General features: G+C 48.0%; 1 protein-coding gene across 4 annotated transcripts in view; it reads right to left on the reverse strand.

Moving 5' to 3' along the window:
• Positions 1–13,100, reverse strand: part of TSNARE1 (t-SNARE domain containing 1) — a 348,915-nt gene that overhangs the window by 288,182 nt on the left and 47,633 nt on the right. For 2 of the 4 annotated variants that reach the window (XM_069731989.1, XM_069731986.1), the window contains exon 2: positions 4,296–4,378. The exons of the other annotated variants lie outside the window; for them this stretch is intronic. The gene's annotated coding sequence lies outside the window, so the exon portion shown is untranslated. The remainder of the gene's footprint in view (positions 1–4,295; positions 4,379–13,100) is intronic. 4 annotated transcript variants of the gene reach the window in all.

Genomic DNA, 13,100 nt, shown 5'->3' on the forward strand with positions numbered 1-13,100 from the left:
TACTATAATACTGATACTATGTACAAGAATATAACTACTATAACACTGATCCCTATATACAAGAATAGAACTACTATAATACTGCTCCTATGTACAAGAATATAACTACTATAATACTGCCCCTATGTACAAGAATATAACTACTATAATACTGCTCCTATGTACAAGAATATAACTACTATAATACTGCCCCTATGTACAAGAATATAACTACTATAATACTGCCCCTATGTACAAGAATATAACTACTATAATACTGCCCCTATGTACAAGAATATAACTACTATAATACTGATCCCTATATACAAGAATATAACTACTATAATACTGCTCCTATGTACAAGAATATAACTACTATAATACTGCTCCTATGTACAAGAATATAACTACTATAATACTGCTCCTATATACAAGAATATAACTATTATAATACTGCTCCCTATATACAAGAATATAACTACTATAATACTGCCCCTATGTACAAGAATATAACTACTATAATACTGCCCCTATGTACAAGAATATAACTACTATAATACTGCCCCTATGTACAAGAATATAACTACTATAATACTGCCCCTATGTACAAGAATATAACTACTATAATACTGCCCCTATGTACAAGAATATAACTACTATAATACTGCTCCTATGTACAAGAATATAACTACTATAATACTGCCTCCTATGTACAAGAATATAACTACTATAATACTGCCCCTATGTACAAGAATATAACTACTATAATACTGCTCCTATGTACAAGAATATAACTACTATAATACTGCCCCCTATATACAAGAATATAACTACTATAATGCTGCTCCCTATATACAAGAATATAACTACTATAATACTGCTCCTATGTACAAGAATATAACTACTATAATACTGCCCCCATGTACAAGAATATAACTACTATAATACTGCCCCTATGTACAAGAATATAACTACTATGATACTGCCCCTATGTACAAGAATATAACTACTATAATACTGCTCCTATGTACAAGAATATAACTACTATAATACTGCCCCCTATGTACAGGAATATAACTACTATAATACTGCCCCTATGTACAGGAATATAAGTACTATAATACTGCCCCCTATGTATAATAACTACTAGAATACTGCCCCCTATGTATAATAACTACTAGAATACTGCCCCCTATGTATAATAACTACTATAATACTGCCCCCTATGTATAATAATATAACTACTATAATACTGCCCCCTATGTATAATAATATAACTACTATAATACTGCCCCCCTATGTATAATAACTACTATAATACTGCCCCCTATGTATAATAACTACTATAATACTGCCCCCTATGTATAATAACTACTATAATACTGCCCCCTATGTATAATAACTACTATAATACTGCCCCCTATGTATAATAACTACTATAATACTGCCCCCTATGTATAATAACTACTATAATACTGCCCCCTATGTATAATAACTACTATAATACTGCCCCTATGTATAATAACTACTATAATACTGCCCCCTATGTATAATTACTAGAATACTGCCCCCTATGTATAATAACTACTATAATACTGCCCCCTATGTATAATTACTAGAATACTGCCCCCTATGTATAATAACTACTATAATACTGCCCCCTATGTATAATAACTACTATAATACTGCCCCCTATGTATAATAACTACTATAACTACTATAATACTGCCCCCTATGTATAATAATATAACTACTATAATACTGCCCCCCTATGTATAATAACTACTATAATACTGCCCCCTATGTATAATAACTACTATAATACTGCCCCATATGTATAGTAACTACTATAATACTGCCCCCTATGTATAATATAACTACTATAATACTGCTCCTATGTATAGTAACTACTATAATACTGCTTCTATGTATAGTAACTACTATAATACTGCTCCTATGTATAGTAACTACTATAATACTGCTCCTATGTACAAGAATATAACTACTATAATACTGCTCCTATGTACAAGAATATAACTACTATAATACTGCTCCTATGTACAAGAATATAACTACTATAATACTGCCCCTATGTACAAGAATATAACTACTATAATACTGCTCCTATGTACAAGAATATAACTACTATAATACTGCCCCCTATGTATAATAATATAACTACTATAATACTGCCCCCTATGTATAGTAACTACTATAATACTGCCCCCCTATGTACAGGATTATGCCTTCTCGCGCCCCCAGTCTTTCCCCGGCGGCTCCTGATACGGTACGGATGTGTAGTGCCGCCTGGTGCTGGGTTTGTACAGCCGTGCCGTCTTCGCTGCGACCTCCGGGCTGAGCTTGGGTGAGCGTACTTTTCTCGTTTCACGGCTCTGTAAGTTGTGGCCGCTCCTCATAATGCCGTCTCTTATGACTAACACATTTCTTGTTGGGTCTGTTACACTCACATTCCCGCTGACACTAATTTGTACATGTGGGAGGTATGAAATAAATTTCTGCAACAGATTCCCATGCATATTAATAAAACAGGAAAGAATGGGCTGTATGAAGCCCCGCGATCTTCTCCACTTCATCTGGAGGGGCGGGGGGGCACTGACTACTTACTGTATATACGTGAGCTGCAATCATGGGGGGCTGACGGTACATCGCGGATAACCAATATGGTTTCTCGTCCCGGGTTGGTCTTTTAATCTTCCCTGTCTCGGGAGCTACAGGGCATCTTGCTGTCCTGGAGAGATAAAACGCCAAGTGGAGCCGGGCCGAGGTATTATTCAAATCAGTCGTCACGTCGGCGGCTGGAAAGGTTGCCTGGTTTAATTGGTATGCTTTATGGCCACCTCAATTAGGGAGAAGGACACCGGCGGCCGGTAAGCTCCGAGGCTGGCCATTTGATACTTTGCATTCTCGGCAGTAAACATTCTCGAGATGCGGGCGACCTCTCCAAAAGGCAAGAGCGAAAGGGACGTCGTATCTCTCCTGCCAGCAGCTGTAACCGCTGACAGCCGGGGGTAATTAGAAGATAGGACTTTCTCGTTAATGCTCCTCATTGCCCAAGTGAACGTGATCGATAGTCCTGGACGGCTCGCTAAGGCAGCCAGAAACAGACCCGCTTTATTTAGGGCTCACGATACACGATGTTCTACTCTAAAACCATATGCACCAGCAGACTTGGCCAAGCCTTCAGGAGGAAGCGAGAAGACACTGCTACTTCCCAAAAGAACACAGGTTTGGGTTATAACTCTACCAAGAAAAAAAAAACAATTGCTGATCGTCAGGACCTCCAGTGATCCCAGGATCGAGAGTATGGAGCTCCTGGTTCCACGGAGAGCGGAGATCCACATCCTTCTGTCACTGTCCTGGAGGACTTCTGTAGACTTTGGCCAACTTTTGCCTAATGTGAACTCCTACCCTAAACAAGAGTCGATGACCTTGCGTTCTACGAAAATTTCAGTCTGCAGGAAAGGTATAGGTTTTCCAATAAGGACAGATATCAATCCGATACAGGCCAGAGACAGTCGCCCAGAGGAATCGGAGACAAGCCGCGGGGCACGGTAATAAGAAACGTGCTCCGAATAAGAGGGATGGATCTCAACTGGTCAAGAATACTCTTACGAGATTCTACAAAAATCGGCACAATCGAGAGATTCTAACACTGCACCAACAGGGCCGACGTATAGGGGCCGAGGTCCATGGTCCAATGAAAAGGTGCAAGATTTCTAGGACAACGGAGAGACAACTGTCCTTCATCTACCGTCTCAGACATACCTTCTAAAAGTGACCGCCAGGGCCAAACGTCATCTAGTTAGGAACCAAAAGACCTCTCGCTATGAAATTGGAGATCCTATTAACAGAAAGGAGCATTGGGACCGGATCAGAGCCTACAGCCCAAAATACTACAAAACCCTCAATAAATAAAGCCGTTATTACGGCCCAAACTCCCCAAGAGACCGGTCTGCTAACAGGGGTATTATACGTAACAGATTTGCTATATTTTGCCCAAACTGGCAGCCCCATGTACAGATATCTCTTAACAGGAACGTTTACGATGCCCGTCCAAATAGATACCCAGACAAGAGTGGAGACCTCCGCTACCGCCAAGATCTGACCCGCACTGTAGGTACAATGGCGGCACCTGTGCAGGATAGCACCTCGGCTGGTTGGAAGTTCTCCATTTCTCTTCTAAGGAGCCAATTTACAGCCCAAATAAAGACCAGGATTCTCAGCACTAAGCGTTCAGCAATGACCATGGGATCAGATGAAGTAACGCGGCAGCAGGACTCGGGATGTGACCTCACCTCACAATAGAAGAACTCCCTCTCGGGTCGGTGGGTGGAGGCCACTGGCCGCTTCTTGCGATAGAGATCAAATCCACTGGAATCTGTGAAATACAATACCACAGAAGACCATGAATATAGGATGGTAACCCCCAATACAGGCACACGCCATCATCATCAGTCCTCTCCATTATCAATAGTCTATATTACTAGGTGTCCCTCAAAGCCCCGGACACACGTCTCACATTTCACCAAGTCTAAATCTGCAACACAAGAAGGAAACAAAGCCATCATGATAGGTCACGAGATTTCATTATAAAAACTGCATACATATTACTTAATAGACCTGATGAGCCTGGTGTACTTAGTATGAAAATCCTTGTCAGAAAGGCGGTAAAATCCTTTATGAAAGGATAACTTCATCTCCCCCACCTAGCCTGATTGACCGCTCCTAACTGCCCCTCCACCCTGTTGCTGCTGAATCTCTGCCACCAAACCTGATTGACAGTTTCTCCGTATACCTCCTCCCTGCTGCATAATCTCCACACACATAGCCTCAGTTCCTCAGTGTCCCTCTACCCTGCTTTTAAATTGTTGCTTTTTTGACAGCTCCTGTCCCGCTTCCCTGCTCCTGAAAGCTCCTCACTGCTCTTGCTCCTGAATATTTGCCTACTAGACAGCTCCTCAGTGTCCCTCCTCCCTGCTGAATATCTGCCTACTAGACAGCTCCTCAGTGTCCCCTCCTCCCTACTGAATATCTGCCTACTAGACAGCTCCTCAGTGTCCCTCCTCCGTGCTGAATATCTGCCTACTAGACAGCTCCTCAGTGTCCCCTCCTCCCTACTGAATATCTGCCTACTAGACAGCTCCTCAGTGTCCCTCCTCCCTGCTGAATATCTGCCTACTAGACAGCTCCTCAGTGTCCCTCCTCCGTGCTGAATATCTGCCTACTAGACAGCTCCTCAGTGTCCCCTCCTCCCTACTGAATATCTGCCTACTAGACAGCTCCTCAGTGTCCCTCCTCCCTGCTGAATATCTACCTACTAGACAGCTCCTCAGTGTCCCTCCTCCCTGTTGAATATCTGCCTACTAGGCAGCTCCTCAGTGTCCCTCCTCTCTGCCCTTGCTACTGAATATCTCCCTACTAGACAGCTCCTCAGTATCCCTCCTACCTGCTGAATATCTGCCTGCTAGACAGCTCATCAGTGTCGCTGCTGTTGCTGCTGACTATCTGCCTACCTAGACTTACTCACAGCCACAGTGTCTGTCCTTGTTAGTGCTGAATCTACACCCAGATTTTTTGACAGTTCCTCAGAGTCACTCCTCCCTGCTGCTGCAGAGAGCTCACACTACTCAGTACAAGCTGCAGCTGACTGTCAGGCTGCATACACTTGGACTCCTGATTAATTTCACTCTACAGCTGTACTCAAAAGGCTCATCTTAATATGAGGATTATACAGAAATTCTGATATGGATTTTCAAAGCAAGTACTGCAGCCTCATCAGGTCTAATATCTGTTTAATAATTAATCGTGAAATCTGGTGGCAGTTACGACAATGGGTAGGGGGTGTTCTGCCAAAATCTGCTCCCCCGCAGGGTGCACTGCAATAGCGGAGAACGTATTTCCAGCCCTTGGATACCAGGACGCGGTTGCAAAAGTTACCAAGATGAGAAGATTTACAAATTACCGTGAGTTTAGGTGAATAAAGACCTGGAATCCTGAGATTATAAACCCTTCACCTACAGATCCGGCACAGCCGCCGCTGACTCACCACATTCTGATTACTAGCTGTGGACCCGGCAGAGATCCGACTGCATATTTTTCCTAAATTTTCACTAGCCTGCAGCATATTAAATAAAGCGTGGTGAGAAGGCGGCAAGAGCGGGCAGGAACGGGGAGAACGACGGCGGCAGCGAGGAGACACTGCCAGAAGGCCACAGTCTGCATGGATGATGTGTGCCGTAATTCAGGTGAATGCCGAGAGCTACTGATCGACAAGAACACTGCAGAAGAGACTAAATGACCTACACGGGACTCTCAGGTGCTGCTGTTCACTGTTATCAGCCACTTCAAGCTCGGGATACTGTAGAGTTTTAGCATAGAGATGAAAGGAAACACTCAGCAATTGTTTGTCGGTGTAAGGGTCCAGGACCTACGGTGCTCACGATATCTCAACTCTCGATTAAACATGAAAGATCGACTCCAAAAAGGCGCAAAACACATAGAATGAAACCTGGAAGGAAGGGAAGGACTCAACTGAGGGAATTTCAATGGCCGAATCTTTTGTCTCCAGGGGAGATAAACCGCTGCCAGATAAGGCTTTCTCCTATCTCCCTGTCCAAAACACAAGCCAAGGACTCAAGTAGGTAGAGCACTTTCTGCCATCTGAAAGTTTGCCCAAAAGCTATTGAATGAGTGTGGTCAACTAAAGTTGCTGCCAGGATCCTCTGGCATCGACTTCTCAACTAGTTTCCAATCCTTACCACCCCCGACACGGCGACCAATCCTTACCACCCTCGACACGGCGACCAATCCTTACCAACCATGATTCTTACCAAACCCGACACGGCTACCAACCCCGACGTGGTGCCCAATCCCTATCACCGATGCGCCGAACAATCCTTACCAACCCTGCCACGGCGACCAACCCTTACCAAACCTGACACGGCTAGCAATCCTTAACAAACCAGACGTGGTGCCCAATTCTTATCACCGATGCGCCGACCAATCCTTACCACCCCTAACACGGCGACCAATCCTTACCAACCCTGATCCTTACCAAACCCGACACGACTACCAATCCTTACCAACCCAGACGTGGCGCCCAATCCTTATCACCGATGCGCAGAACAATCCTTACCAACCCTGTCACGGTGACCAACCCTTACCAAACCTGATGTGCCGCTCGATCCTTACTACCCCCGATATGCCACCCGATTCTTACCACCCTTGACACTGCAACCAATCCTTATCTCCCTTAAAAACTTTAATCTAATGTGTATGGGAGGGGAGCTAAGATGTAAATAGTGCAATAATGGGCAGCACGGTGGCTCAGTGGTTAGCAGTGGATCCTTGAAACGCAGGGGTCCTGGATTCAAATCCAACCAAGGACAACATCTGAATGGAGTTTTATGTTCTCCTCGTGACTGTGTGGGTTTCCTCCCATACTCAAAAAAAAAAACACTCCACATTTGTGAGCCCCAGTGAGGAGAGTGTGGATAGTGTCTGTAAAGCGCTGCGGAATTAATGGCGCTATAGAGGTAAAATAAAAAAAAAATAGTGCAAAGGTTATCTCCCTTGAAGGCCTAGTATCCTTTTAACAATACCCTCGCCACAATCTTTGTTCTAGACTACTATTGCATTTTCATAAATTAAGCCAAGAATATTCTAAAGACTTCCAAAGGCCTACACAACATTACACTATAACTGTCCCAACCGACCAGCGCATAGGTGGCCACCTGTGAGCCTCATATACATCTTTCTGGAGTCACAGGGGTCATAAGACCCCATTCTGCCTAATCTTATGGGGAACACCGATGACCTTCTCTTCTTTGTTTTGGAAACTACATGCAAACAGAGGATTAATTCTGTGACCTGATGGCTGGGGGCCGCACAGCATGGCATAATGGGCCACACGTAGCCCCGCCGGCCACTGGTTGTGAACCCCTGATGTAAAGTATGTAGGTATCTTACCAGCGCTGCAGGAAACAAACCCTTCCCTAGAAATAGGAACACGAATAAATCAACCACATCCACAGACAAATCACTTATAAATGGGATTTTACTGTAACGATCCGCAAGATTTGCTCGGTTGTACAGAGCGTCAGAGCAGGAAAGAGTCGGCTGAAGGACAAAGATTGACAGGAGAAAGTGGAAAAAAAAAAAAAACTTGTAAGAGATAAGAAAACACCGCTGCCGACTACAAGATCCAGAAATCATGCATTTAAAATAGAGTACGACCGTCAATTTATTTGCTGGAAAATCGGCAAAAATAGAAAATCTCTCGCCGGTGGAAGTTTCCATTATTCCATCAGAGTTTCTCCAATTCCAAATGCATTGGGATCTCGCAGGCAGAGATGGGGGGCTTAGTTTTTGTAAAACTTTGCAATCTTTTTCCAATACCACCGCCCGAGCTCGAGTTTATCCTCGGTTTAACTCTGGAAATGATTTCATTGCTGGACCCAAGTGCACTCTTTCTTTTTTTCCCCAAAAATCTTTTATTTTCCACAAATACTCAAAGCTCGGGGGTGGGAATGAAGCTCACTCTTCCATATCTGTGACTGCTCGGTAGCACGGCCCGTGGATAGAGCCGGCGCCTCGGAGGAAAGAGGCATCTGCTCCAAGATTAGCTCCACGGGGCGGTTAGTGTCTGCTCTGGAGACACCGACGGGGATGGGTGGGAGGTGTCGTCCCAAAGAAAAGAAGAGATTTTGTGAACGCTTGAGAATATATGTGAACTCGGCATTAGAAATGTTGTTTGCAACCATCAGACGATCATCAAGCTTAACAAGGGAGAGGAGGTCCACAACGCCTTTCGTTGACTGATCGGGACCCCCAATGGACGAAGGGTGGTCTCAGGGCTCCTTGTATGTGGACCATATTTGCACTATGCACATCTTCTGGAGTCCTAAAAGTCTAAATTCGCAAACTACTACTCACCAAAGCGAGATGAAGACATGAGGACGACGTGACAAACAGACGTCAGGCGTAATGACGTCGTTTCATCCGTCGTAGAACTATGAGTGATATAGGATCAGTCGGGCATATGTGGCAGATCTGACGTCCACAGACCAGTTTGGAGACGACGGAGCCGGTGCTCGATCACGTCCTTCTCCCTAAAACCATGCCCTGTGCACACCAAGGAAGACAGGAGCCTCCCCGGTAATTATCTCACACGTCATATCACGGTCATGCCCGTGGTTTTCAGCAGTCTTGCAACGCCCCGCAGATTATTGAGAGATGACACATTGTCTACAATATGCCCCTAATTTGACTAAACTGCTAATTACTTTAATGAGTTTTGACAGACTGCAAATAATTTGACTGCTCCGCTCCGGAGGAAACGCTGCAAGAATCAGGCTTCTGAATCTCACGTAAGGATCTCCAGGTGTCCAACTCTAGATCAGAGCGATCCGATCACGTGGGTGCAAAAAGTCCCATCGTTCATCCTCAAGTCTTACAACTCTTCATCCCCAAGGTCCGATTGACTGAGGTCAATCTTCTGTGCGCACGAAGGGGCCAGAATGGCGACCTCTTCCACGAAGGGTCGGAGAGATTATTCTGCAGTCTGTTCACGGGTACAAACAAATGGACTGAGCGATTCACCTGGCGGCAGCTTTCTCCTCTCTCCCCACTGAAAACACATGATCATATGCAAGGTAGTCAGGACAGATAGGTAGGTCTGAAGTCATCTCTCCATCAGAATGCAGGTGTCCAGCACTGACACTGGCCATGGGCTCCCCGCACTGCGTTCCCAATCATCGTCCTGTGTAAACAAGTCACCGATTACCCGAGCTAGCTCGTCCATAAGCTGCTTGGATTGTTTGTGCTGGCCAATAAATCATCGCTTTCGGCAGCACAATGCCTCTTGCCGCCAACAATGTGACCGGGCCATAAATGTACAGAGATCGACTTCTATACGGTGGATGTCAAGAAATCTGAGGTCTAAATGCACCATGACAAAAACATCTGCATCAGTCTGAAGGCGCGTGGCTGTTCCTGGCCATGGTGGCTGGGATCATGCACGTGGCCTTGGGATGGATGATTTCAATAGTTAATCAGCTCAGCTGTCGTTTGCATGAGCACACGAGCCCCGGAGAAGAAAATTTCCTTTGCAGATGGGGCCATTTCTTATAGTTCAAAGGAGCTAAAGCAAATCCATTGGCACAAATGGAAGACGTGTAAGTGGAGGGTCGGTGCGGAGCGGCTCTGCTGATGCAGTCATGTATGCTCTCCATACAAGTGGAATATCATTAGTGGAGATCTGAACACATTCTCCTTCAAGGAAATTCAAGTGAAAGACTAAACAGACAGAATTATTAACTATTATTGGTTGTTAGAAAACACTGAGCGACGAGTGGAGAATGTCAATCCGTCGGTGAGAGGAAGGACACGCGAGCGACTGATCATTAGAGTAATGGGAAATGTAAAAGCAGAAAATCACCGAGCAAAATCTAATGTAGAAAGTTCACGGAAAGCAAAAGTTGTGGTGACAATGGCAGCCAGCATAGGGAAGGGGGAAACCGCAGAATAGCAGCATACACAGCGGGTGGCGCGGTGCAGCAGTCTGCATAGGTAGAGGAAGCTACAGACTAGCAGCATACACAGGGGGTGGAGCGGTGCAGCAGTCTGCATAGGTAGAGAAAGCTACAGACTAGCAGCGTGATCGGGGGTGGAGCAGTGCAGCAGTCTGCATAGGTAGAGAAAGCTGCAGACTAGCAGTGCACAGGGGGTGGCGCAGTGTAGCAGTCTGCATAGGTAGGGGAAGCTGCGGACTAGCAGTGTACATGGGGGGTGGCGCGGTGTAGCAGTCTGCGTAGGTAGAGAAAGCTGCAGACTAGCAGTGTACAGGGGTGGCGCAGTGTAGCAGTCTGCATGGGTAGGGGAAGCTGCGGACTAGCAGTGTACATGGGGGTGGCGCGGTGTAGTAGTCTGCATAGGTAGGGGAAGCTGCAGACTAGCAGTGTACATGGGGGTGGCGCGGTGTAGCAGTCTGACTTTGCATAGATAGTGGAAACAGCAGACTAGCAGCATGCACTGGAGATGGTGCGGTGCAGCATTTTGCATATGTAGGGTAAGCTGCTGACTAGCTCCGCTGAACTCAGACAGAACCTCCATAATCACAAGAGCTGACACTTGCCATCACCATCCCCCGCTGGGTCACAGTTTGCTCTACAGACTATCGTTAGGGGCGTGCAAACGTTTGTTAAAACATACGGTAATTTTGCAAATAGTTTTAATTAACAATCCATCATTTTCTCTCTAGATTTCAAATGCAGACCATTGCATGTCCATAGCCACAGACTACAGGCGAGACTCGAGCACACGTGGCCCGGGAACAGACCAGCCTCGAGCAGACGTGGCCCGGGAACAGACCAGCCTTGAGCAGACGTGACCCGGGAACAGACAAGCCTCGAGCAGACGTGACCCGGAAACAGACCAAACTCAAGCAGACGTGGCCCGGGAACAGACCAGCCTCGAGCACACCAGCCTCGAGCAGACGTGGCCCGGGAACAGACCAGCCTCGAGCAGACGTGGCCCGGGAACAGACCAGCCTCGAGCAGACGTGACCCGGGAACAGACCAGCCTCGAGCAGACGTGGCCCGGGAACAGACCAGCCTCGAGCAGACGTGGCCCGGGAACAGACCAGCCTCGAGCAGACGTGACCCGGAAACAGACCAAACTCAAGCAGACGTGGCCCGGGAACAGACCAGCCTCGAGCACACCAGCCTCGAGCAGACGTGGCCCGGGAACAGACCAGCCTCGAGCAGACGTGGCCCGGGAACAGACCAGCCTCGAGCAGACGTGACCCGGGAACAGACCAGCCTCGAGCAGACGTGGCCCGGGAACAGACCAGCCTCGAGCAGACGTGACCCGGAAACAGACCAGCCTCGAGCAGACGTGACCCGGGAACAGACCAAACACAAGCAGACGTGGCCCGGGAACAGACTAGCCTCGAGCAGACGTGGCGCAGGAACAGACCAGCCTCGAGCAGAAGTACCCCGGGAACAGACCAGCCTCGAGCAGACGTGCCCCAGGAACACAGTCCAGCCTCGAGCAGATGTGGCCCGGGAACAGACCAGCCTCGAGCAGACATGACCGGGTAACAGACAAGCCTCGAGCAGACCAGCCTCGAGCAGAAGTGGCCTAGGAACATATCAGCCTCGAGCAGACGTGGCCCGGGAACAGACCAGTCTCGAGCAGACGTGCCCCGGGAACAGACCAGTCTCGAGCAGACCAGCCTCATGCCGACGTGGCATGGGAACACAGACCAGCCTCGAGCAGAAGTGGCCCAGAAACAGACGAGCCTTGAGCAGATGTGGCCTGGGAATAGACCAGCCTCGAGCAGATGTACCCTGGGAACACAGACCAGCCTCGAGTAGACCAGCCTTGAGCAGAAGTGCCCCGGGAACAGACCAGTCTCAAGCAGACCAGCCTCGAGCAGACGTGGCCCGGGAACAGACCAGCCTCGAGCAGACGTGGCCCGGGAACAGACCAGCCTCGAGCAGACATGACCCGTGAACAGACCAGTCTCAAGCAGACCAGCCTCGAGCAGACGTGGCCCGGGAACAGACCAGCCTCGAGCAGACGTGGCCCGGGAACAGACCAGCCTCGAGCAGACGTGGCCCGGGAACAGACCAGCCTCGAGCAGACGTGGCCCGGGAACAGACCAGCCTCGAGCAGACGTGGCCCGAGAACAGACCAGCCTCGAGCAGACGTGGCCCGGGAACAGACCAGCCTCGAGCAGACGTGGCCCGGGAACAGACCAGCCTCGAGCAGACGTGGCCCGGGTACAGACCAGCCTCGAGCAGACGTGGCCCGGGAACAGACCAGCCTCGAGCAGACGTGGCCCGGGAACAGACCAGCCTCGAGCAGACGTGGCCCGGGAACAGACCAGCCTCGAGCAGACGTGGCCCGGGAACAGACCAGCCTCGAGCAGACGTGGCCCGGGAACAGACCAGCCTCGAGCAGACGTGGCCCGGGAACAGACCAGCCTCGAGCAGACGTGGCCCGGGAACAGACCAGCCTCGAGCAGACGTGGCCCGGGAACAGACCAGCCTCGAGCAGACGTGGCCCGGGAACAGACCAGCCTCGAGCAGACGTGA

The sequence above is a fragment of the Ranitomeya imitator genome, chromosome 6 (genome assembly GCF_032444005.1).
Source record: "Ranitomeya imitator isolate aRanImi1 chromosome 6, aRanImi1.pri, whole genome shotgun sequence".
NCBI classification, from domain to species: Eukaryota; Metazoa; Chordata; class Amphibia; order Anura; family Dendrobatidae; genus Ranitomeya; species Ranitomeya imitator.